This window comes from Balaenoptera borealis (assembly GCF_965194805.1).
Source record: "Balaenoptera borealis genome assembly, chromosome: 8".
Lineage (NCBI taxonomy): Eukaryota > Metazoa > Chordata > Mammalia > Artiodactyla > Balaenopteridae > Balaenoptera > Balaenoptera borealis.
The window spans coordinates 3,411,430-3,439,421 of NC_138865.1; the positions used below are offsets into that span (position 1 = coordinate 3,411,430).

The following is a 27,992-nucleotide window of genomic DNA, read 5'->3' on the forward strand; positions in this document are numbered from 1 at the left end:
TTAAAAGAGCCATCTTTGATATCATTCTTCAATAATATATTCCCTTTTGTCACTGTTCTGCACACTGTATTTTCTTTTAAAAATAACCCACATTTTAGAGGATCTGTTTTTTGAGACATTTAAAAAGGGCTTTCGTGGCATTTGGTTGTATGTTAGGAAGAGCTTCTTAAGTTCACAAATAATGATTCAGTAGATTACTTTGGCAGGAGAGAGTGTTGGTTTTCCTCTTCCTTTGGAATCTCTTCTTAAGAGCCAAACCACTTGCATATGTACAATAATTTGAATCTGTAATAATTTGGGGGCAGAGGCATCAACTAACTAGAATAATTAAGAAATTTCTAGTTCTATGATTTTTTTAAATGTTGCAGCTGACTTTCAAGGTGAGCATTTGTAGTTGGTAGCATGTACTATTTGCCCATGGTAAACAGAGATTTATTGGAAGTAAGCAAATGTAACATCTGGAAAAGCGGACGGTGTATACTATTTAAATACCTTGATTTCTTATCCACTGCTATTTACAAGAGAAATTTGACATCTTCTGCTATTAGAGGTTTAATAGAATCCCTTGAACAGCTGCATAGGCACACAAAGCAAAGTGGATGCAGTTTACATAAGGAATAAAGGAATATGCAAAAGTCTTTAATCCCCAAAATAAGCTAAGTGAGATGCTTAAAAAGGATGATGGAAAAGGGAAGTTCTTGTCAGCTGACTTAGAAAAGACTTAAAAAATTACTTTTAAAACTCTTGGATTCACTTGGAAGTTCACCTACCTTCTGCTGGCTATTGTAGGTGACCCCTGACGTTGGTGGCCATGGTTAAATCGGTGGGGTTGTGTAAAGGTTGCGCTGACAGGTTGGGTGTGTTCTACCCTACACAGGCTGTGGTCCTGGCACACAAGAACTGGTTGTCATCACTGAAGAATGCTGCCCGTTACTTCTGAGAACTTACCAACAATGAGGCTAATTCCTAAAGACTGAAAAAGGGCAAACGTTGAGACCCTGAGGAAAAGAGACTGGATGAGGGTAAAAGCTTTCAAACTTGGCAGTATGTTACACGTTATTAAAATAATTCATCTAAGCAAACAAATTCTGTCAACTTAAGCTGGCTTTTTTTTTTTTTTTTTCCACATGAACATGATTTCCCTAGAAGGTAAATGACAAGGAGCAAAGAGTAATATGATTTCACCTTAATGAGGTTCAAGGTTTTATCTCACAGGGCGTTTATCAAAACATTGTAGAAATATGGTTTAGATCGAAGAGGTCTTAGGTTAAAGCAGATGTGAGTGGCAGGAAAACAAATTTAAAAGTCTGTTCTAAATAACTTAAAAATAAGGGAGTAAGTAAAATGCAGTAAGCAGTGTTGGTGGTAGTACTGTCTTATTAGTTGTATTAATGAAAGACTTACAGGAGAGAATATATATTATGTCCATTAAACGTAGTAATTCTACCAAGTTGATGACGAATTTGGAAAACAGAGATTTATAAAAATAATGGTGTTGTTAGTGCAAGAGAATCTACTCGAAGAAAAATAAATTGAGTGGGTACAGCATCAGTAAAAATCAGTTTTCCAGAAGTGATGCAAAAAATGATCACATGTCATATAAGGGTAAGCAAGATACTGGAAATTATGAATCGCCGTCTAGAAAGTAGGAACCCTTATACTCAGCACAGATCACCCAACCCCTTCCCCACCAGCAAGCCTTCTGAAAATTACACATCAGAAAGCACTCTAATTAGAAGAAAGGAAACATGATGGAAAGCATTTAGGGAGAGGCAGAATGTGTTCATTTTACTAGGGGTTCAATTTTAGCTTGATGATTTACTGGGAGGCTGGAAAACTGGGAGAGGGCTCTGAAAAGAGAAATAATAAGGAATAGGAAATGGGTTGATAAAGAAAGGGAATTTCGCTTGGAACAAAGTATAAAGTGGAACTAAATGGGTGAAACTAAATGAATATGTAAAATGATATGGCACTGACGTTTATCAGCTCTTCCTGGTCTCTTCTGAGGATCAGTCAGTGTGGTTTTAGAAGTAGCAGAAATGTTCTAGTCCTGTGAAAAATGCATTTGTATTTTGATGGGGATTGCACTGAATCTGTAGATTGCCTTGGATAGTATGGTCATTTTAGCAATATTGATTCTTGCATTCCAAGAACACAGTATATCTTTCCATCTGTTCCTGTCATCTTCGATTTCTTTCATCAGCATCTTATAGTTTTTGGAGTACAGGGCTTTTGCCTCCTTAGGTAGGTTTATTCCTAGGTACTTTATTCTTTTTGAAGTGATGGTAGATGGGATTGTTTCCTTAATTTCTCTTTTTGATATTTCATTGTTAGTGTATAGAAATGCAACAGATTTCTGCATATTAATTTTGTATCCTGCAACTTTACCGAATTCATGGATGAGCTCCAGTAGTTTTCTGGTAGCAACTTTAGGATTTTCTATGTATAGTATTTTGTCGTCTGCAAACAGTGATAGCTTTACTTCTTCCTTTCCAATTCGGATTCATTTTATATCTTTTTCTTCTCTGGTTGCTGTGGCTAGGACTTGCAATAATATGTTGAATAAAAGTTGCAAGAGTGGGCATCCTTGTCTTGTTGTTCCTGATCGTAGAGAAAAGGCTTTCAGCTTTTCACTGTTGAGTGTGATGTTAGCTGTGGTTTGTCATGTATGGCCTTGTATAATTTGAAGGTATTAAATGTGGAGAATAAGGTAAGCAAGAGAAGCATCATGTCTGTCCCGTTGGACCACGTCAGTCAGATTCTTACAGGGAAATACCCACCCCACAGGGCTATAGCTGACATTCTGGTGTAGTCTTTGAGACATTTTGAGAGGTTAGGAAATTTTGTGAATATGTTTGTTATAATAATATACCAGTTATAGAACATGTCATTGAATTTCCTTTCTCTTAAAACATTCACTTTAATAATTTGCGCTCAGCATGTTTAAATAAGGTCCCCCCCGCTACCCCCGGAGTTTTGGAAAGGAGTTTAAGCCAAGAGGAGTGTGATAAGACTCTTAGAAAATAACATGGACTGTATGAATTGCAGCTATTTTTTGTTTAAAGGCTACAGGAACACATCATGAAAAATTTAAGAAGTTATAACTAAAATTTTTGGACACAAGAACACCGTACTTTCAAACTGTAGACATTCAAGTCAAAACTTCACTCAATAGATACACGAGTTTGTGAAAGTAATCTTTTCAGTCATAGAAATCTACTTATAATAACAGCAGTGATAATAATAGCATGGTAATAATAATAAATGACATTTATTGAGCTCTTAGTTTATACCAAAGACTGTTGTAGACATTTCACATGGATTAATTCATTTACTCTTCACAATAATTAGGTCCTCTTACTCTCATGATCATTTTAAAATTAGCAACGAGGGTATGGAAGTAGAACAAGATTAAGCAACCTTCCACAGTTTGTGTGCCTGTTCTGTGGTCTGACTGTAGATCCATCCCGTTTTGTTGGTCTGACACAGAACACACTTAGGTACACATTATCAAATGACTTTCAATACAGTTCTACAATTAATAATCAGCAATTCCTGTTATCTATGGCCAGAATAGTAACCCATGGAATATGACACACAATGAGAGTAACATATGTAGAATTTCCCGCTAACATTCTGTAATAAAGACAGTGCTTTCTGTAGACATGATTTACTGCAGATCCCCCTATGGAAATGCCTTTAAAATATAGTCTGCAAGTATGTTAAATTGGTACTGTATTATGGTATTAGTGTTTTTTATCTGTGTATTTAATTATATAAATAGATTTCCTGAAAGTACAGATTTGATTTTTAAACACAATGGTAAATTAAACATTCTACAAATTTTCTTGAGTTTCAGAAGACTATTTTTTTTTTTTTCTTTTGCTAAAATGAGATTTCAGGACATTGTGCCTTTTTAAACTCCCATGATTTACTAAATGGAATACTTTTTAGTATTCCAAATATTTATAATTTAGTATTAGTATTTAGTTTAGTAGGTAATAGTCAGCACTTTTTAGAAAATCTCTCTTTTTCAAGAGTTTCTTGATATAAAATCGTTATTATTGGAAATCAGTACTTGTCTAATTTGCCTAAAATTAACTACTAGCTCAATTGCTCACATCCTAAGAGAATTAGGAATGGAAACTCTCTAGAAGGAAACCCACCAGGTTGGTGATGGTTGTTTCCACAGATATGAGCCCACCATGAGGGTGATGAGGGGAGGTGACAGCAATATTATGCTTTGTTTTGTTTTTAATAAGAGTGCATTCCTGTATTCCATGTGCATTTAAAAGCTAATTTTAAAGTGATATAATCTTTTTATTTGTAAAGATGATCATGACTGGAAGAGATAAAGCTATTTCATCCTACAAAATCAGTGCGGTAAGAAAAGTAGTTAATTTAGGGTCCCAATTTTTGAATATGTGGCCAGTGTCTACTAAAGGCATGATTGAGTGATGTATGGCTTTTTAGATCTGGAGAGGACATTAGAAATCAATCATTTTTTGCCCTTTAGTCTCTGTCATTTCATTAATTAGCTTAGACGTGTGACTTGGGACCTAACGATCAGGAGACAAGGTAGATTTGAAGTGAGCAGAGGCCCTCTGGGGAGAACCACCCTGACAAATGCAGTGCAGACGCACTGTTTGTTGGGGATGCCCGGTGGAGATTTTCGCGGTTGGGTCTGTGTCACAGACTCAGGGCAGTGGGGACAGGTCAGGGCTCTGCAGGGCGGGCCCACAGAGAGGCTGCGCATCAACCCTGCCCCGAGCACCGGAGCCTATCTCCCTGGAGTCATGAGCCACGTGGATTCACATAGCAAATTTCTCTTCTGTAACAAATAGACAGGTTGGGTTCTGTCTTTATTTCTTTTACTAAAATCCCTGATTGATAGCTAAATTTTTTGTTTCTACTTTATCCACCTATGCGATTTTCTTCTCATTGGAAGAAGCTATTAGACTTTTCCCCATCTCATCTTTTCCATAAAAGTATATATTAAAGATTAATTCACAGATGAACTAGCTTAAATGTCCTGTACAGCACTTGTGAAACAGGTGTTAACTTTTGTAAAATGGGCACAATTCAGGTCTTCTAGGTAGCGTTTTGGAGTTTATAGGAAAACATAGAATCCAAGAAGTTTTAGTTTCTCTGTTGGTCATATAATTTATCTCAATAAAAGTCTTTGGGCAAGAAAACAGAGACTTGAGATTGAAAACTCTATTTCCAAAATGAGAATGTAGGAAGTGTTGGAAGAAATTGAGAACACACGTGCCTAAATGCACAAATGCTTTTATTTTATAAGCAAAAAACAAAATAAAACCACCCCAAAACCCTTAAGCCCCAAGTAATTAGTGCTTTTCACACAGTTAAGGACTGTCAGAGCGAAATCCAAGGCTTTCTGGTGCTTTTCTCCCAATACTCTGTCCCTTTCACATGATTCAGCTGCCATGACAATACCCATGGTCATCTCTGAGTTGCTGCTGCTGTGTTCTCTGAGGGCAAATTTGGGAGATCCAGGCTCAGACCTCCTGCACTTGCTTTCACTGCCTCTGCCCCAGCTCTTGAGAATCCAGCCTCTTGGGAAAGTTCATTCCCCTTCTCTCTCCAGGCTCCACTCTCAGGAGTGGAGCAGTAACAGTTTGCCTAATCAAGTCGCAGTGTGTTTCTAAGGTATGTCCACCTGAAACGTCGAATAATTCCAAAAGCTCTCATATTAATTTCAAAATCTCTCTGTCTGGTCATTATTACCCAAAAGCCTTTTCCCAAATGGGAAAAAATCCATTATCACTCAACCTTCAGCCCAACATTTCTGAATTACTGAAGAAACTTGATTTTCCAATTCCTTGTCCATTTTATAAGAAAGCGTCCTTTCTATTGATTCATTCATTGAACAAGTCTGTACTGAAAGGATCTATTATGAGCCTGGCAGTGTTCTAGGCTATGGAGATACATGTGTAAACAGAATGGATTTTGTTTGCAACATTTCTGTCCTTGTGGGGCTCACATTCTATTAGAGAAGACAAACAACATGCCTACAAAATAAGCACATGATATGGCAAGTTAGATGGAGGGAATGCTGGGGGAAATATTGAGCAAGACTGGGAGGATGGATTCCGGGGCTTGGGTGGGATCACAATTCCAAATGCATCAGAGAATCATCATCGGGAAGGTGACAGTTGAGCAAAGATCTGAAGGGGAGTGAGGATGTGGAGGATGCATTGAGATTTTCACGGAGGAGGGTATAAAATTGCTCAGTTGCATGGAGTGCAAAGTGACTCGGGAAATGTACAAGGATTGCTGGGTCCTTTGAAGGGCCCACTTGAGGTTGACTTGTGGGTACACATTTAAGATCAGACAAATCAGAATGCTTGTGGTTGTGTGTGTGTGTGTGTGTGTGTTTATCCACATTCAGTTACACAAGGGCAAGCATGCAAGGAGTAGGCAGAAAGTTGTATTTAGCAAGAATTGTGGGTATAATGAGGCTGGAGAGGGTCAGAAAATTGAGAATGTGATTCTACTGATTGCCCATAACATTTATACTGGGTTCAGAGGGAAGACCAGCTTATTATGGGCATGAAGACAGAAGATGGGAGAATCAACTGATTGTATGTCCTGGTCAAGTCAGAGGATTACTGGAAGCTTTCTTAGTGCTCCTAGTAACCACACTGACGTTTATTGAGTACTTGATGTATCTGGACACGTGGACACAGTGCAGACTGCTGTAGATAGATTATCCCTTTAAAGGTTCACAGACCTCTGGGGTAGATACCATCCTGTAATCAACCTCATTTTGCAGATGATGAAATTGAAAGTGGGAGTGGAACTCTCTCTCTAGATCAGTCACATTAAGATAAGGTGATATGTATGAAACCTGTAAACTTCTATGCAAATATAACTATTATTCAGTGGATAGGGGCCTGGAACGTATATAACATGTAGTTTAATTAATGGCCAAAGTTAGCTGTAGTGACAAGTCTTCTGTGTCCTCAAACACAAGGCCGAAAATATCTTATGAATTTAGGGAGGTGTTTTATTTCCATGCTTAGTAATCTGATTTTCATACACATTCAAAGAGCACTGTGTGAATACAAGAAAAATCAAGCTATTAGAATAGCATATTTTAATCTCTGGGAACTTGCTGCTTTTCTTTGAAAGATAATAGATCTTGATTGATATCTTATTTCATGGAGTTTCAGACACAAACTGGCTTGTGAGTAAGATTTCAGTATACTTATGTTCAATTTCAGAAATAAGAGAGCATGATGTATTTTCCATATAAGTGTGAAATGGTAGAATATGTATTTATCAGTGAGAACAGAAAACCTAGTACAGTAATCAAAGACCAACGTGACTTAGTCGTTTCTCTAGATAAGACTCTGAAAGGAGGAAATTAACCCTCATCAACTGGGTTCATAAAATTAAATTATCAGCTGATAAAGAACTGACTCCTCCTCGGATGTCCTTTCCAACTATCGTTCGTAATCTGTCTGTTCAACTTAAGAAGAATGACTCGGCACTCCAAGTGCTGTGCACCTCACTGAGAAGAGCCGTTACCAGGAGTGAATCGTCTAAGTGTTGCCCCTGGGATGGGAAGCCCTTGGACTCCTGGTGTCCCAGTTGTCAGGTCTGTGGATATAGTAACCAGAGCTGCACTTCCTAGTAGCTATTTTCTCCCATCTTCCCTACTTTTGTTACCGAACTCAGGTTCGGCTGCTTGCTGCTCAAAAGCCAAGCATTTGAGCCGCAAGTGTCAGTAGAAAGGAAAGGTGCTTTAATCAGAAAAGCCGGCAATCTGGGGGAGAAGGTGGACTCGTGTCCTGAGACCAACTCTGAAGATTCTGCTCAGCCATGACAGTTTTTAAAGGGGAAAAGGGGGAAGAATCTCAGTGAATCATCAAGGCAGGAAGTTGGGTTCTGCATTATCGTCCATTACATGCTGACTGGCTGACTCTTTCCTCAGATGTTATCTTGCCTGTGTGATCTGCCTGCAGGATTGCTAAGGGAGCTGTTGCGGGGTAGAGAGCTAGTCATTCTTTAACTACTTTTCTTCATTCTTCTTTTTATCTAGGAAAAGAATCAATAGGTTAATTAGATTCTTTCGGGTTTAGAGGGGAATAGAAACGGGCAAACAGGAAAGGGGCAAAAGAGCTGCTTTCACTTTGAGTCAGTGGACACTATATAACCTCTCTTAATTACCAGTAATTGGCAGCTTTAAAAAAGAGTTTTAAAAATAACTGGATGTGGCAGCCAAACTAGCTTCTCTCCATGAGTATTTAAAAGATGTCAGTGGACAGGTGAGAAGGGCTTCACTCTGTGACCATGCATGCCACGTTAAATCAGGGCAGAAAAGCAGGAGGGATCATTTGCAGCATCTAATCCATTCCCACAGTAATGAAGGGCCATCAGTTATGCTTTATTTCTCAGTGTTTCTTCCAGAAGAGGCTGTCACCTTTAATTGATGCAAGTGATAGAGATTTCCTGAACTTTGCTGGGGACTCAGTTCTGGGCTAATGTACCTCACAGTTTTTTTTTCTCAACCTCATTTCATCCCAACTGTGCTTTATTTACTTCTTTCTTTCCCTTAAAGAGTCCTTCTTCCAGAATCTCTATACAACTCTAAAGAAGATTTGATTTTAAGTTAAGGCCATTCTCCCCATGGAGAGAGGTGCTATGTTAATCTATGAAGTATTCTTACCCCTGAAGACTTTGTATGCCATGTAAGCTCTGACAGCCTTAGTAATACCCTGTCTTTACCCTGTCCCTCTTTTCATTTCTTTGCTCCAAAGTTGCTTTGTGTTGCTTCCAAACTTCACCAAACAGCAAACAGGAAGCTCAGTGGAAAAATGGGCAGATGACATGACCAAGCAATTTTCAGAAGAGAAACCTTAAAAATTCATTAGTAATCAGAGAAATACAGATGATGTATGTATATGACTATAAAGTATCAGGTGACATCCCATTAAACAGCCTCGATGATGCAGAGGATGTGCTGATATAAGGTTTTTATCCATTACTCAAGGGAATGGAGAAAGGTCCACCCATCCTGGAGAGAAATCTGGCACAACTTCATCAAATTGATTGACTATGTCCTCCAAGATGGAGCAAGTCATCTCCTGAACATATATCCCCAATAAATTATTTTACAGGACCATCAAAGAACTTGCACATGAATGTTGATCACAGCACAGTTGTGGTGACAGTGTTGAAGGTGGTCCCAGTGTCCATCAGTGGGCAAGCTGGCCAGCTTCAATCTGGTGGGTTCCCACCCCAGAGCACTCGGCAGCAGTGAGAAGCAACTGGATAGACCCCTAGCAACATGAATGGATCCTAAACCAACTTGTTAAATGAAAAAAGTGTGACTAGAGAACACCATTTAAATAAATTAAATCTACGCTCCTGTAAAATAAATTATACCTGTTACAGAAAGACATAAGAACGAAAATACATATATTAAGCACTTTAGGATGGTAACCTATGGAGGAGGAGAGGAATGCATATGGAGAATGGGGGCAACAGGAATAAATAATATATAGATAAACTAAGCCAATAGGATTGATTTTTGTGGAGTTTTGTTTAGTCTCCCCGAGACCCAAGCATAAAATATCCTTACCATCCTAGCCAGCTCTTCTGCTTGGCCACCTCTCTTTGCAAGGACACTGAATTTTCTTTCAAGCTATTTCAACTAAAACATTGTTAATTCACTTTTAAAAGTTATTATAGGCCCCACATTGCAGACATTCTTTGTGCTTTCTGTACCCCTCCCCAGTTAGTGCCCTGAGTTGGGCCTGGCATGTTACCTTGTAATATACCTTTTGAGTGAGGAAAAGGAGGATGTGAGTTCCTATCTGGAAACTTCATCCTCTGATCTCAAGGTCAAAGGAAAGAGTGTTATCCGTGAGGCAGGGCTGGGAGGGCAGCAGCCTTGGCAGGGGTGTTTTGAGGTCTTGGGAAAGTTTGTCCAGAGAGGCCTCCACTCTCTCTGACGCTCCCTTTAAGCCCTTCCTAACGTTGCAGTGTCTCAAAGCCACATTTGGGCACAGGGAAGCCTGATCCCAAGCCCAGCCCATACTCCCAGGCCCTGCTTATGCCCTGTTGTATCCGTCTCACCATTTTCTTCCTCCCCCCACGCCCCTCCTCCTGACCTCCCTCCATTCCCCAGCTTTACTGAGCTATTGTCGACATATCAGACGTGTAAGTCTAAGCCTACCTTCCTGTGTAGTCTAGCCCCTCCTTACCCGACCTTACCTCTGGTTCCTACTCAGCCCCATTAGCGCCTCACAATCATAAGTCAGCTCCTGCCAGAATCTTCCCTGAATTCTGCCCGATGACCAGGGCTGGATTCTACCTGTGGTTCCTGATTTGGAGTTTCTCATCCATAAAGTACAACAAATACTGAAGTGAATTTCAGTAAAAACAATCAGGTTCTCTAAAATATTGATGCACTTTTAAGGTTTGGGCTAGATGTGTTTAACTCATTGTAGTGGATTGAATAATATCTCCCCGAATCCATGTGTACCGAAACCTCTCCGTGTGATCTTATTGGGATCTTATTTGGAAATAGGGTCTTTGCAGGTGGAATTAAGATAAAGATAAAAATGGGATTACACTGGATTGGAGTGGGTCCTAAATTCAATGAAGGTCCTTGTAAGAGACAGGAAAGGACACACAGACACACGCAGATAAGAAGACCCTGGGAAGATGGAGTCAGAGACTGGGGCTCTGCTGCCACAAGCCAAGGAGGACTGGGGCCTCTGTCAACTGGAAGAGGCAGGAAGGAGCCTTCAGAGGGAGCAGGCCCTTGATTTTGGACTTCTGGCCTCCAGACTGTGAGAGAATAACACTGTGCTATTTCAAGCCACCAAATTTGTGGTATTTTGTTGAGGTATCCCTAGGAAATTGATACACTCAGTAGAACACATGGATCACTAGTTTATGATAATCAGGTCTCAGATTGGTTATATATATATGTATGTATGTCATTAATATAAATGAGAAAAAATTGCTTATTCTATTGTTATTATACATGGTGCTTGGTAATTTGTCTCTGTTAGGACTGAGATGTACACTGTCTTGTAGTGGGTAAAATATCAGAGTGAACAGCCTGACTGTGTGAGTTCAAATTACAGCTCTGCTAGTAACTGGCCATGTGATGCTGGAAAAGTTATTTTCACCCATTTGTGCCTCAGTTTGCTCACTTTTAGTGGCTAATAATAGTACCTATGTCTTGGAGGATAGGATTAAAAACTGGTTAAAATATCAATATTTTAAATACTTGGAACAGTGATAAGCATATAGTAATAAATAAGTGTTTGCTAATATTATTTCATGAAGATACCTGTCTTCAACCCTTCCTTTACTTTTTCTTAGATCTATGTATAAATTGGGTAATAGCTATTATGTACCGTGTGCAGGTGATACAGGCTGTGGGCAGGGCCCATTCTGCCCCAGGTAATTTATATCAATGTGATACACACACACACAAAAAAAAAAAAGAAAGAAAAGATTTCAATTTCATTAAATCTGTAGATTAAAATATTTTCATTTAGCCCAGAATAATATTTACATTACTCTACTGTTTGTAATTTAAGTGGCACTGTTAAATTTTTTTATGATCTTCTGGAACAGCAGATGACATTCATCGAACAAAATTTTTCTGATTTATTTTGCATTTCATTCACTATGCAGTGAGATTGATTTTAGAAAAAGTACAGTTCCAAGGTTGAGGAGAAGAAAACCCTCTCCTCCAGATCATAGACGTCTGTTCTGTGGTATTATACTTCCAGATGTAAGAAACCTGTACTTTGTTGCTTCGTTTTTGTTTTAACCAGTGAATTTGTTGCTGTTCCTGACTGAGGTATGATTAATGCCCAAAGTTCAGTCTCACTTAGACTGTTCACTTTTTGAGTTTTTTAAAGCGTATTTCCCTTTCCTTCTATCTATGTAGATAGATAATTAAACTTCTTAATTAACATAATTAAAGTTCTGTGAGATCTTTACTGTCCAGAAGCCAGAGTGGAAAGCAAGGTTGGAGAGCCTGTACCTCAGATAGTCCCATGCTGGAAGCTACACACCATAGTTAATAATCTGTTGAGTGTCTGCTGTATTTTAGTGCATCGTTAGTTCTTTGATATGTTTCATTGGTAATTGTGGTGGTTAATTTCCTTTGTCAGCCTGACTGGGCTACAGGGTACCCAAATAATTGGCCAAAAGTTATTCTGGGTGTTTCTGTGAGGGTGTTTCTGGGTGAGGTTAACATTTGAATTGGAAGACAAAGTGAAGCAGGTTGCCCTCCCTGATGCAGGTGGGCCTCATCCAATCCACTGAAGACCTGAATAGAGCAAAAAGGCTGAGTAAGAGGAACTTGCCTTGACTGCTGAGCTGGAATATGGGGTTTCTCTTGCTCTTGAACTTGGACCGGAATGTATACCATTGGCTCTCTTGCTTTTCAGGTCTTTGGACTCAGACTAGAGCGGTACCATTGGCTCTTTTGGGTGTCCATCTGGCCAACTGTACATCTCAGGGCTTCTCAGTCTCCATAATGGTGTGAGCCAATTCCAGACAATAACATTTCTATTCTATGTATGTGTGTGTGCATGTGTGTATGCATATGTGTGTAAACACACGGTTGACCCTTGAACAACACAGGTTTGAACTGCAAGGGTCCACTTGTATGTGGATTCTTTTCAATAGTAAATACTACAGCACTATGTGATCCGTGGTTGGTTGAATCCATGGATGTGGAACCAAAGATGAGGACCAACTATGGGGTTAGAACACCTGTGGATTTTGGCATCCCTGGCGTCTGCTGGAACCACTCCCTAAGGTTACCAAGGGATTATCGTGTGTATAGGAAGGGAGGGAGGGAGGGAGGGAGGAAGGAAATGGACTGGATAGATGAATGGATGGATACATCAATAGATGGATATGATATGGATATAGATATAGATATAGATATCTCCTGTTGGCTCTGTTTTCTGGAGAACCTTCAATAATATAGTAATGCAGTGTTTTTGCAAGTTTGATATTATAATCTCTTTTACAGGTTAGAAAATTGAAGCTTCTTCAGAAAAGAATAATCCTAAATTGACTCAGCAAATGGTTGGTAGATCTGGAATTTCAACTCAGTTTTGCATGATTCCAAATCTCACGCTGTATCCACTTCATGACAGTCAGCTTCATCACAGCTGCTCAAAAGGCGCAGAGAGAGCTTGAAACCAATACTGAATTTACCCCAAGACATGTCAGCTCAGAAATATTTCCCTACTGAAGACTGATTGCCTCTGAGAAGCCGCACACCCTCCTCTGCTCACACAGCCCCTCCTCCTCTCCTGAGCTAGTGCTAAGTGCATTCTCCACAAGTATATTCCAATTCAAGGCTGAAAGAACAAAGTCAGTTTATCATTTATTGCATTTTATTCATGCAGCTTATTTCCATCCCCAGAAATAGATAAGAACTAGTACCATGTATTCTTCTTAAACTCCATTTAATTCCCACTGAATCTCCAGCCCTCAAATTCTTAAATAATTACACTGCTTAAATGTGAACACTTGTGGTAGAGCCTTTTTATGGAAACTTTTTACGAAAAATCGTTAATCAAGATCACCTTTCTTCCAACTGATTGTTACGGTGCACAGAACACCTGTGAGTCTAAATATTGTTTCAGGCCTCTGGATCTTTTCTCTATTTCTATTCTTAGAATTGCAACTAGGTGGGGTATAGCACAGTGGACCCATTCCTGTTTTCTTTTTGTTAATGGAACATGTGTTTTTTTCATCGAGGAGAAGTTATTGCTACTTTTTTTCTTTCTGTTTTGTCAGACTAATTTAACATTGTTAAATCGTTTTCATGTCCTTACATATTGGGTCTCTGTTGTTCAGTTTTCGTTTCTAATGGACTAGATTTGAACTGTGCCTTGAAATAATCTTGCATTTGTACTGGACTCTCTTTTGCAAAGTTTATCTCATCTGTTTTTGGCTGGCTTGCAGAACAGTGATTTAAGCAGCTTGTTGGCTAGGTTTTATTGCCTCCTGGCTTAATTCATTTTCATACAGATGCTCTCCAGTTATGTTTAAAAGGGATCAAAGGATGTTTTCTAACTAAGTACTCCCATTTTTAGGAACCCTGCCACTGACTATTATATACGGCATCTTTTCATCTTTTAAAAAAAAAAAAGTGGAAATAAACCAAAAAGCCCCCTTAGCATGCCTCTTTTTTTTTTTTTTTTTTTTTTTAAGCACAAACTCACTCTAAAAACCATTTCCACTCAAGTCAGCTCTATGAAGCTCTTGTTCTCTTCAATTACTGCTTTTTTCCTCCTTTTTTGGGGGGGGGGGCTATACTTTCTTGCTGTGTCCTGATGCCACTTTTAGGGATATTTTGTCAGGTCACCTGCTTTCCAAGTTCATTCCTTTATGAGCTAGCGGGGCATGACAAAGGGAAGCCACTTAATAGTTTTACTACCTAACCCTGACACCTTATTTTTCAAAGGGGTGTCTTACAAATGCTCCCAATTTTTATCAGATCTGAAGGAAAGAGTATCTCAAAGAACAGCCCTTAAGCACTTGCCAATTAAATCTGGTCTATTTCCTAGGATATTTTTGAGCTCCCTTTGAAGAAGTGTTTCTCTATGTCTCAGATCTGTTAAATTGTACTCTTTATATTGCCATTTATGCCACAAAAGTTTTGTGACCTCTGAGTAATTTTTTGAGATGGATTTTCATAGCATTTATGACTTCAATTTTGAATTTGTCAGTCTTTTCTCCTGCACAAGAAAGAGGGCAGAAAGGGTATCCCATTTTCTGAAAAGAAAGCGAGTATATAACATATAGTTTAACAACCACTTGAAGGTTTTAGAAAATATAGAAAAATTTGTGTATCATTTTTGCAAAGGGCCTCAGGATAGGAAAAGGAAATGCAGAAGGAATAACTGATTACAGCACTTACTTCCTAAAATTGTTTTAGACTCCTAAACCATAGAACATGAGATGAAATTTGCATCTAACGTATTTCTTAGTTAGAAAACATCCTTGATCCCTTTTAAACATAATTGGAGAACATCTATATGAAAACGAATTAAGCCAGGCGTCAGTAAAACCTAGCCAACAAGCTGCTTAAATCACTGTTCTGCAAGCCAGCCAAAAACAGATGAGATAAACTTTGCAAAAGAGAGTCCAGAACAAATGCAACATCTCAAACTGAACAACAACAACAAAAAAGATAAGTATTTACTTTCATTAATTGAATGAAGTGATGACAAGGATTCAATATTTAAAATTCCAGAACAGTATGTGTTGATTCCTCATTCTTATTAAAAAGTATCATCACTCTGTTTAAACACAGGAAAGATAGTAAAATCCATACATTTAAAGGTAGCGAAGAGAAGACCTCCACTCCTGGAAAGAATGGAGTAGATGTATTGAATATACTTTTCTCAATTCCTCCTGCTAAATACAACTAAATATTCTGGATGATATATAAATAAAAGTAACATAAGAAAACCGAATGGTGGAGAGAAGGAAACAAACCAGCTATGGGTCTTGGGTCCTAAGAAATGACATGGTAGTTAGTTCCCCAGGGTTTTCTTTTTGTCTCATATAACCTAAACTTGGAGCTGGAAATCCAGAAAAAGCCCCAACATAAGCTTTCTCCCTTCTGGCAAAGCACCAGTAAAAGGGGCATTCTTGCAAGAGAAAGCTTTTAGACAGTAACCACTGTACTCTAGACAAACACCACAGAGAGAAACTGTGGCCCTATCCCCACCTGCTCCATTAAATGTTGAGTGGGTAGCCTAGACTGCCATCCTCGCTGGCTGTGCCCACTGCCCCCTGGAGTGGTCAGAGAAGGCTTAGGAGGGAGCAGGGCCTTTCTTTCCCACAGAGCAGTGATAGTACCCTATCCCCAATAGCATCAGTAAAGGCCACTTGGGGAGCCTGGACTTCCACCCCCACCAGGCAGTAATGAGGTAGCCCTTTTGAGAAGTGGTTTCCTAAGAGGTGTGGTGAAAAGTCAGAACTTTCACCACTGCCCACTGGTCACTAGGTAACTTTCTGCTCCCCTAGGTGTCAGTACAGGCTGTGTAGGGAAGTAACAAGACATCCCTGCCCCTTCCAGCCACAAAGTTATCAGTGGAGGCCTTTCAGGTGATCAAAATTCCTACTCCTGCCTAGCAGTGATGAGCAACCCCCTACCGTGGTCATCATTGGAGGTTACATTGGGAATCTAGACTTCTGCCCACTTCACGCAGTGATATGGTGGCATCCTCCTTCACCTGTCAGGATGGAGTCAAGGAAAGCCAGCTAAAATACAAGTATGGTGCCCCGAATGTCCATAACATAGTATTCCAAGTGTCCAGGTTTTAATCACTCATTCTGAGGACCAGGAAGATCTCAAACAGAACAACAACAACAAAAAAGATAATCAATAGATGCTTGCACCAAGAAGACAGAGATGTTAGAGTTATTTGACAACAATTTTAAATCAGTTCTCATAAAAAAAAAATGCTTCAAGGAGCAATTGTGAACACATTTGAAATAAATTTTAAAAATGGAAAATCACAGCAAAGAAATAAAAAGTCTCAGAAAAGGAATAGAAGACATAAAGAAGAACCAAATGGACCATTTAGAACTGAAAAATACATTAACATAATTTTAAAAAACTTCACAGATGGGCTGAATAGCATAATGAAGGGGACAGATGGAAGAATCATGCAGCTGGAGGCTAGAATGATAGAAATTACTCAGGAAGCTAGAACAATAGAAATTACCCAATCTGAATAGTAGAGAGAAAGACTGAAAAATATATTGGATAGAGCCTCAGGCACCTGTCAACCTATAACAAAAGGTCTCACATTTTTGTCATTGAAGTTCTAGAAGGAGAAACAAAAGGTGGTAGAACTAAAAAAAGCACTTGAATAAGTAATGGCTTAAAAATTCCCAAATTTGGCACAAGATGTACACCTGCAGTTTCAAAAAGCTGAGTGAACTCCAAATAGCATAAACCCAGTGAAACTCACACCAAGATACATCATAGTAAAACTTCTGGAAAAGAAGAAGAAAAAAATCATGAAAGCAGTGACTCACCTATAGGGGAAAAACAATTTGTATGACTGGGAATTTCTTGTTAGAAACCATAAAGGCCAGGAGGAAATGGCACATGTGCTGAATGAAAACAAAACTGACAAGAATTCTGTATCCAGTGAAAATATCTTTCAGAAATCAAGGGAGAGATCAAGGCATCAGGTGAAGAAAAATGGAGAGAATTTGTAGTCAGCAGAACTACTTTAGAATAATGACTAAAGGGGTTTTCTAAACAGGAAGGAAATGGTTAAAGAAGGAACCTCTGAACCTTAGGGAAGGAGGAAGGACACAGTAAGCAAAAATATGGGTAAATACAACCAACTTTCCTTCTCCTCAAGTTTTCACAGTTACGTTTGGTGATTGAAGCAAAAAGTGTATCCCTGTCTGATGTAGTTCTAAATTGGTTTTAGAAAAAATACTTCATACAATGATTTTATTAAATGGAGGAGGTGTAAAAGAACATGAAGGAAGGTAAATTTCCTACACTTTACTTAGACTGGTAAAATGATAACACCAGTAGACTGTGATAGGTTATGTATATACAGTGCAACACCTAGAGCAACCACCAAAAAAGCTATACAAAGACATGCAATAAAAATACTACATATAAATGAAAATGGAGTTCTAAAAATGTTCAAGTAACCAATAGTAAAGCAGGAGAAAGAAAACAGAGAAATAAAAATCAGAAACAAACATTAAACAAACAAATAAAAAATGGCAGACTTAAGCCCTAACGTATCTATTATTACATTTAGTGTAAATGGTCTAAATGCACCAATTACAGACAGAGATTAGCAAAGTGGATTGAAAAGCATGACCCAATTATATGCTGTCTGCAAGAAACTGACTTCAGTTATAATGCTATAGGCTGGTTAACAGTAAAGTGATGGGAAAAGATATGTAATCATTAATCAAAAAAAGCAGAAGTGGCAATATTAATATTAGATAAAGTAGACTTCAGAGCAAAGACTCATGAGAGATAGATATTATATGATGATAAAAGAGTTACTCTACTAAGAAAACATAGCAATCCTTAATATGTATCCACCAAACAACAGAGCTACAAAATATGTGAAGCACAAACTGATAAAACTGAAAGGAGAATTAGACAAATCCATAATTATAGTTGAGACTTTAATACTCTTTTCTCAACAATTGTTAGAACAATTAAGCAGAAAATCAGTGAGGATATGAAAGAACTCATTATCAATTAAAAGAATCAAACATTTGTAGGACACTCCATGCAACAACAGCAAAACACATTATTTTCGGGTCCCACAGAATGTATATCACGATTTACCATATCCTGGGCCATAAAACAAAACTCAACAAGTATAAAAAAATTGATAGATACAGATTGTGTTCTCCAACTGCAACAAAATTGAACAGGAAATCAATAACAGGAAATTCTCCAAGTACGTAGAAATTAAACAACTCCTAAATAATCCATAGGTGAAAGAGGAAGTGTCAAGGTAATGAAAATAAAAATACAACACCTCAAAATCTGTGGGACACAGTTAAAATAGTGCTGAGAAGGAAATTTATAACACTCAATGCATGCATCAGAAAAGAAAGTTTTAAATCAATAATTGAAGCTCCCACCTCAAGAATGTAGAAAAAGCACAGCAAAATAAACCCAAACCAAGGAAAAACTAATAAAGATAACAGCATAAACCACTACAATTGAAAACAAAAAAAAATAATAATAGGGAAAATCAATAAAACAAAGAACTGATTCTCTGAGATTAAAAAAAATTCATAAAGTTCTGGTAAGACTGACAAAGAAAAAGAAGATACAAATCATCAATATCAGGAAAGAAACTGGATATCACTATGGACCCATCAGACATTAAAAGGATAATAAGGGAATACTACAAACCACTTTACACACACAAATCTGACAATTTTTATAAATAATCTAATTCCTTGAAAAACCTAACTACTACCACTCACTCAATATAAAACTGATAATTTGTATAGCATCATAACTATTAAGGAAACTGATTTTGTAACTTAAAAATTCCTGAAAAAGAAATATAGAAGCCCAGATGGCATCACTGAAGAGTTTTTCTGAATGTTTAGAGAATTAACACCAATTTTACACACTGTGTCTTGGGATGTGTGTGTGTGTATATTTCTCCCTCACCTGAAAAAGGAGGAGGTTACCAGATGATCCCTAAGGATTCTTCCTGAAGGTAGTCTGTCTTGGAGGGAATAAAACCGACTGATGACCTATGTTAAATGCATCACTGAATATACATCATAGGAGATGGTGGCAGTTAATCGATATTGGTCAAGGTGCTGGGCTTTTTCCACAGGGTGGAATAACAGAGGGGCACAGAAAGTTCTCATATCAATCAGTGTTGCTTCATTTTTTCATAACTTATGAAATTATATTAAAATGGCATCTGTATTAACTAAACTGTCATTACATGCATTTTTCTACTAAAATTAATATGAACATACCATTTGACACAATATAAATAAATAGAAGCCATGGTTTTGAATATCACAACTTCTTGACTGTGGACCCTCCAAATTTTCATCTTTTTGAGGATAAGGTGCCTCCAAACTTTCATTTTTCAAAGGTCATATACAAACTATGTTTTAGATGTGGCTTTCCTTATGTTTTCACCTGCTAGTGCTTAATAATTAAATTGTTTTGCTTACATAATAACAAGTGGATATTTTTAAGACAATCTTCATTTTTTCCAAAACCCTGTTATTGACATTTTAAATACCACATTTTTTTCTTCCAGTGATATCCACGCTTCTTAGCATTCACATAACTAGGATTATGATTTTATAATTAAATAGAAGAATAACCTTTAAGAGTAGCTCATTAGTTGTGTTCGATTGATTTTTTATACATTTTTGGATTTATTCTCAAAAATACCCCTACATTTTATTTAGATTTTTGCTTCCTGAGTACTGAGCAAATTGTGCCCATCCTAGAGCATGTTTTTCAAAGAACTTAATTACACATTGAATTGAGCTGATAGAATTGCTTTTTGATATGTGAAAGATAAGCTTCAAAATTGTAAATTGTGGCAAAATATAAGCCTTGCATGCTGACAAGTCCTTGTTTAGAGTGACATGAAGCATTTTTATAGTTTTTAAGTCTCTGAAGGGCATTATGACTAACACTATTTCCTCATTTAACTTAACATATTTCCATGAAGTACTCCAGTGGGACAGTGTTGAAGAAGCACAAACTTTTAAGTTACCAGTGATTTAATTTAACACATGTTTCTGTGGTATTTACATACACAGATTGCATTATTTATAATTAAGTTCCCTAGTCGTGTCTGTGCAGCTTTCTAAATCTCTCAGTATCCCTCTGCTTCCTTGAAAAGTTCAGTCACATCTGATAACACCAATCTGGCATTTAAATGTGACAAATGTAGACACCACACTCATTCTTCAAATAATATATACAAAGTGACATTCAGGAGACCGTCTACCTTGTGTCCCTGGCATCACTGTCCGAGGCTCTCCTGGATCAGCGGTTCCAAGGCTGAGAGTGAGGTCCTTATGTTGAGAGCGCCTGGTTTGTTCTGATTAATTTTCATTTTGAAAAAGGAGAAAAAGGGTGCTCCCATTTGAATGTTCGTGGTTACTAGAAAACACAGTCAATAATTTACTATTTGTTTTGATTATATTCAGTGAATCTGTATAAAACTGGAAGTCACTCCAAATGCAGCTTAAAAAAAGAAAAGATTTAGTGGCTCCAGTCTAAGTAGTTTTTATTGGATGTTGTCTCAGCCTATTATGACTCTCTGTTTCATTATAAAGCCATGAACTTTCTCTATAAAAAATTTGTTAAAAACATCAAATATATGCAACCACTCTCACCCCCTAATTGCATGGTTTCCCCTAGCCTACATGTAGCTCAAACCTTATTTTGAATCAAACTGGAAATTTTTAGTTTCCCATTCTTACTATATTGATTAGAAAATACATTCATTATCCTTTTTTTTTCAGTCTTACAATTTTATTTTATTTTACTTTTTCACATCTCTTTTGGAGTATAATTGCTTTACTATGTTGTGTTAGTTCCTGCTGTATAACAAAGTGAACCAGCAAGAGGGAGGGGATATGGGGATATATGTATACATTCATTGTCTTTTCTCTCCTGTCTTGTTTCAGTGCGTTCCTGTTATTACCTCTCTTTTCATTTCATTGTGAGCGTTGTGGATTCTAAGGGCCAAGTGTATCAGTAACACTTTCCATTTAATTATTGTTTCCAAGTGGTAGGAGAAGATAGGAAAGTCTGATCTTCTTAGCTTGTTCCGTGATAAGAAATTTGCACGCCAGCAACTCCTCTGTCATGAAGCCAGACCAGATGGAAAATTCGTCTGGCCCTTTAAGCAGTAGATGTATCACCTGCATTCGGTTAAAACTTGTTTGATGAGAATGAACATATAGTATTTTCAAGTCCTACTATTGTTTCAGAGACTATTAGCCTCTGAAAAGAAAATATGAGTAACTCAGGCAATCAGGCCAAAACCTGGGACCCAACTGAAGCTTGAACAAATTGCAGCCTCAAAGAATGAGTCCTGGGGTCTCCCAGGTCACGATTTAGTGTTAATTTTTCACTCTTACTTGGGAAACTCACAATTAAATAAACAGACGAAACAGGGAAAATCACAGTCGTACTTAAACACTGATGGCAGTTGACACTTACTTGTTATGTACCGCAGTGTTTATTGACTGAAGTCCCAGTTTGCCTGGAGTGTCCCAGTTTTAGCACTGACCATCCCATGTCTCTGGAAACTCTCCAGTTCTGGGCAAACTGGGATGCAGGTATCCCTGTAATGAGGTCATGACATTTAATTAAAAACTATCCACTTGTTTTCATTTCACTGTATTTGAATAAATGCAATTATGTTTTAAGATAAACAAGAATATTAAGTGCTCATTATTTTTAAAATATCTGACTGGTCATCAAATTTACTTCAGATTATCTATTTTAAGTAGATAAGTAATTGTTCATGGAAAACGTTAGTTTGGGCATAATACAATTAAATCTGAAGTTGTAATTAAAATAGACTTTTGAAAGACACTTTATGTGGTAAAATAAGAAATATTAAGACTCTGTTTTAAACCCTTTGTTAGGCCCTGAAATGATAATAAAATGCAATCTTTTTTCTCTAGGAACTTACAGTGCCGAGTTTCCAAGTTTCTATGGAAACAACTTTGCAATTTTAATAGAGTAGATAATTGTGTGCATTCATAGGCTCAATAACTAGTTTACTTAACAAAAGTTGAGTAGTTATTTTTTTCGTCATACGTATAGTGCATATATATGCTAAATTTTGGTCCTCTTTGTCTTAAAATAGGCATGTTCTTTTGGAAGCAAGAGTCATTTGGATTAATTGAATACTAATTTTCCAAAAGGTAATAAATACTTGTATTTTTGTATGACAGAGTCACGAAACCACATTCTTGAACTACAGTCCTACAATCTGAGGACTATACAAATATCTAAGAAACAGCCAGAAAGAAATAGCAGGTGCATATATATGACTGGTTATTTTTCTAGTCTTTTTACAAGATATTTGGTAGTTGGATGGCACTGTGTCTTGCAAACTGCTCAAAGCTTTGGTTAGATTTCTAGACTAGCTCAGATAAACCAAATTTGTGCATATGTAGATAAAAACTTTATATTCACAATAAAGAGAACATATTTTCTAGTGCTGGTGATAAAACAAAAAAGTACAAATTAATACAAATTATTTTTAAGATTTTACCACCTTGAAACCAGTATGATCTTTTGGCAACGCAAACGCAAACGTGAATGTGACACTTCTCTACACGTGCACACCGCACACACACACACACACACACACACACACACACACGGACGCATTCACAGATAACGCTCTTCATTGGATTCTCATTGCTTTAAAGATTAGGACCAAGATGAGAATATTTGATTAGTGTCCCACGCTGAATTAAATCAGGGGCCACATCTGGTTTTGCTCAACACTGTTTACTGCTAGCCTAGCAGTGCCTAGGTCTTAGTCAACACCAGAGTTGGATAAACATACAAATTAAGAGTTTTTTCTCACATGCTGGCATTTGAGGAAAAGCAGATTAATTATCAAAGGATGGTAAGGATAGTAACTTTAAAGGGAACTTCAGCGGAATTTTAACATGTCAGGGGATGGTATTTGTTCCTTACTATATATAATTTTTTTCAAAATTCCTGAGGCAGGTACAGACCTACCACCACACTAACATTTATTAGCCATAGTTGAAATAATTTTTTAAAAACTCACAATATGTCTAAAGAGAAGGAAAGAAAGAAAACATTTTCAAGTGATTGAATGATAATTAGAAGTGGTAAGAGTAGATTTACCAGAATGTATATTTGTATATCTTGAGAATCTGTGTAAAGTAGTATTTGCTAATCTGAGAGTGGTTGAAGATCAAAGAAAGTTGCATAAAGGGGAGGAAAGTGCTACAAATCAGATGATTCTTGAGCCAGTTAACAACTCAGTTACTTTTCCCTGAGCTGGAAGGACCATCTGGAGAGTTAGGTGCAAAGCGGTGGATGGTTTGCCCTTCCTTGTACAGAATTAAGGGATATCATTGGGGCCCAGAGTTGTTTTAATAATCGGAACTGATTAAATTGTATGTTTTGTAAGATGATTACATTAACAAAGATTGATGAGATTATTGATTGCTGGGTTTTTTCCCCTAAAAACACAACACTGCATTGTGTGCAAATCCTTAGCAAATTAACTACACTTACACCAAATTCGAAATAGTAACACACTTCTGCATTTGAAAATTGATTAAATCACTTAGAATTTAGTATAACTACTTGAGTTCCATACAGTATGATTTGACTTAGTACACAAATAAATCAATAATATAGAAAGATACTTACTTGACGGCTCCATGCCCCAAAGATCAATGGATGTTGATGATATTTTTAATGATCATCGCAGATGGAAATTAACAGCTTCCCATAGAATCCCATTCCAGTGTTAAATTATACTGTAATCAAAAATTATTTAGGGCTTATGTAAACTCTCTCGGGAGATTTTAAGCTCTTATAATTTTATTGGTCTTTTGTGAGGGTGGAATCCAGTTGTTCTGTGTTCTCTTTATGGTTCATTCTATGTGTATTTGAAAGAGGCTTTTGCAACTTTTTGTTTTATATTTTGCAGCCCAGGGAAGCTAATGTGTACCATTGGTAGGCATGAAATAACTTCTATTCTCTTGCATACTTTCATCCCTTTTTTTTTTTTTTTTTTTTTTTTTACAACTCTTTAAGTCCTTATAGTGTCCTCTTAAAATGTAAAAGAATTTAAAAGTTCATCAGCTTAGACTGGCCATGAGGTTGTAATTATAGAAGCAAGATAGTAGGTGCAAGAATGTTCATTTTACTGTCCTTACTTTTGCATATGTTTTACTATTTCCTATAGCAAAATATAGATTAAAAGTGCCTATTAGCTAAGGGCCAAGGTGAGTATGTGTATGTCTGCTCGTGCACGTGTGTGTGCGTGTGTGTGTGCGTGCATGCGTGTGCCCTAGCTGGTTCTTGAATTTCTGGATTCAGGGTTAGTGACTGTTTATTTGAGCTCCCATAGCTCTGTGCTTCTGTGATTTTGGATAATAAAGTAACTTTGTTTTGTAAAAGTAACTGAATTTTAATCCAGTAAGACATATTGCTCAAAGTCCCCTGGTTTCATTATTTTTAATGTCTCAGTGGTTATTTGATTCTAATGAGGGCCTGAAGAGGGCAGCTTTTCCCAGATCAGTTCTGAGGATTCACAAGTCAGGTGCCTGTTCACACCATCTCTACATCCTGTACCATCACCCAGCAAAACAGGAGTCTGGCCTCTTCTGCCATGCCAGCTCACTAGCCAGTACTGTATTTTGGGGGGGGGGAAACATTCACTAGGAGTCAGGAGAGGCAAATTTTCATTCTTCCTTATCTGCTATGGCTGAGAGAAATTCACATGAGCATGCTTCCCAGCTCACTGGAAATTCATGAGCCTAAACTCAGAGCTGCACGTCACACCCCTTGTGTATTTCTTGTGAACCCTCTTCAAAGGTTCAGTTCTCAGTGGTCTCACATCCTCAACCCCCTTCCCGAGCCCTCTCCAGTCTGGACCTGCCTCCACCGAGGACCTGGGGTCCCAGGACCCTAACTCGTCCATTTGTCCTTTATCAGTATCCCAGGCCCTTTTCCTTTCTTTTTTGCTTCACTGCTCTGTGACTTTGCTCACGTTCTCTCAGCCTGAATTTCCCTTCCGTAACTTAATTATCTGGCAAAATCTTAGTTTTTATTCTAGTTACAAGCAAATGTCCGTTGTTGCAGACGTTTCCCCTTTCCTGCAGGCAGGATCCATGTCCTCTGTTCCCTTAGTGCTGAGCTCATGGCTCAGGCACAGCAGAATTTTGTAAAGTGATTATTTTCATTTGCTTAATTGACTGGGTGCTCTTCCCACGAAAGTCTTGAGTTCCCTGTAGCGCACCTTTTCCCACATGCATCTCTGATTCCAGCGTACAAGGCGTGGAGCACGGTCGTAGGCACTGAACAGATGTTCACTAGAATTGACATATTTTTCATCTGTCTGAGGAAAAAAGAAAAACATAGTGCCTCCTTTCCTAAAAAAAAAAAACCTTGATTCTTTTTCTGTATTTTAAAGCATGTTGCTGTCATAGATTATCCTTTCTTAGGCTTACATCTTCTCCTTCTCTACTGGCTTTTTTTTTTTCCCTTCAGGAGGTAGATGCTTTTAGTGCATGTGGAAAAAAGGGAAGCAGAGGTGTGCAAGTATGTGATCTTCAGATTTATAAATAGTGAGGTGAGATGCATTCTTCTTGGAGTAATAATGGGCTTCTCCTCTTCTGACTTGTGTGGGGAGATTTATTATATATATATATTTTGTATATACATATATATTATATATGTATATATATGTATATTTGCCTTACTCTCCCTCCACCCCAGCAATTACTGCCTATGAGAGCAAGGAAGGGTGTGTTAGAGGATTGAAATGGAAGTAGTTTTGTTGAGGCTTCAGAGGCGATATTGGCCTCTAACCGATTGGTGACCTTGCCTGGACTACGTGTCTGCTTGTGAGTTGCCTCTGCTTGTGAGTTGCCGCCAGCAAGTCCGGAGGCACTTAAGATAAAGAAGGGAGTGGATCACGGAATTCCTTGAGCCTGGGGACCTGGCCAGTTCCCGGGGGTCTAGAAATTCTTATGATACACAAAATGAGGTAAAGAGCATTGCTGAAGAAACCCAGAGATGCATATTTGCACACAAACTGCTGATATCAGTTTGCAGCCTGGTATCATAAGCGGGGCTCCCCTAAACTGCCATTTGAAGTCTCACCCGCAGAGTGGACCCACTGCCCGGGACCTTCCCCACTTGGGACTCCAGACTGCTGTTCGAGGGAGTTCCCAGCGCTGTTCCAGTCTGCATATAGGTGTCGACCCAATTTGGTGATGTACATGCTTTTACTTTTCTTTCCCTTTTCATTTCTATTTCTTTCTTTTTAATGAGTTTCTATCAAAGTTAAGTTGAAATTGTCTATTTGTGTGACGAGTGGTGTCTTTTTGTTAACGAATCCTTTGAACCTAGAACGAAGGTAAAACTTTCGGCAAAACAGGGTGGTCGCTCCTTTGCTGTTCTCCAGACTCTCTTTATGGCTCAGCTGACAGCTTTTCTTTCTACTATAAGAAGGGATTAAAGAAAACAATCCCCAGCCCTTCATCTTCTACTATCACTACTTCTCCCTTCAGCTGAGCCTTCGCTGATGCTGATATTACCTACTCCAAACACTTGATCACCTCCATGTGGATGACTCCAAAAGCTAGCTTTCTCACTTCAGTCTCTTCCCCAAGTCCTGGATCTGCTTTTGCCAGCTTGCACTGTTTTGTTTATCTTCCCTAAATGAATGGAATGCATTGTCAGGACATCAGCCTTAAGGCCAAAAACCTAACCATTCATCTTTTCTCCCCAGAGGAGCTTTTTCTTTGCTATTGGTCTTATCTAGTCTGTTCTTTTATCTTTGACTCTTAATCCTAAATGCAATATGTTGCCAAACACAATCAACTCTACTGCTACTGTTTTCTTGTTTCTTTACTCTTCTCTCCATGGCCTCTGTCAGTATGCTAGATAAAGGATATATTTCTGATCTATATTACAGCAACATAAACTCATCTCCCCAGTTCTAGTTTCTCCCTGATATAAATCATTCCTCACCACATTTACAGATCTGTCTTCCTAAACCACAGTTTATATAAAGCCATTCTCCTGGCAAAGAGCCTGTGGTGTCTTCTCAGCTTTCTGAATTAAGTTTAAACTCCTCTGGTTGGATGTTTAAGGCTGGCTATAGTGCAGTCCAAACCTTTATTTACAGACTTGTAGCCAGTTTTTACCGTTCCTCCACCCGAGGCACCAATCACATTGGACAGCTCTATGGCCCCTGAATTTGCCCTTAATTTTCCCCTGCTACCTTTGCTTCTGTTGATCCTTCCACCTAGAAGGACCATCACACCTCTCATCCTAGCATGGTGAAAGCCAAGACAGCATTCAAGGCCCATCTACAAGCTTATTTAAAGGAATAATCGTTTTTCTGTTTTGCATCAAGGCAGAAGCAATCTCTATTTTGATCTACCAGTGAGTTTGTATCATGTATTCTATTGTCATTTTTTTTGATACTTGTGTTTTCACCTCTCCCATTACTGTGAACTGCTTGGAGGCAGAATTTATCCCTTATGGTTTTTTTTTTTTAAACATCTTTATTGGAGTATAATTGCTTTACAATGGTGTGTTAGTTTCTGCTTTATAACAAAGTGAATCAGTTATACATATACATATGTCCCCATATCTCTTCCCTCTTGTGTCTGCCTCCCTCCCACCCTCCCTATCCCAGCCCTCTAGG

The 27,992-nt window shown here is 38.1% G+C and overlaps 2 long non-coding RNA genes across 2 annotated transcripts in view; one reads left to right on the forward strand and one right to left on the reverse strand.

The window, feature by feature from the left end:
* LOC309633380 overlaps positions 1-27,992 on the forward strand; it is a 463,676-nt gene that overhangs the window by 426,882 nt on the left and 8,802 nt on the right. The window lies entirely within an intron of this gene.
* Positions 484-22,141, reverse strand: LOC309633555. The gene is made up of 2 exons (XR_014247608.1): positions 20,541-22,141; positions 484-8,064 (listed from the first exon to the last, which is right to left on the reverse strand). It is a non-coding gene; the product is annotated as an uncharacterized lncRNA (long non-coding RNA).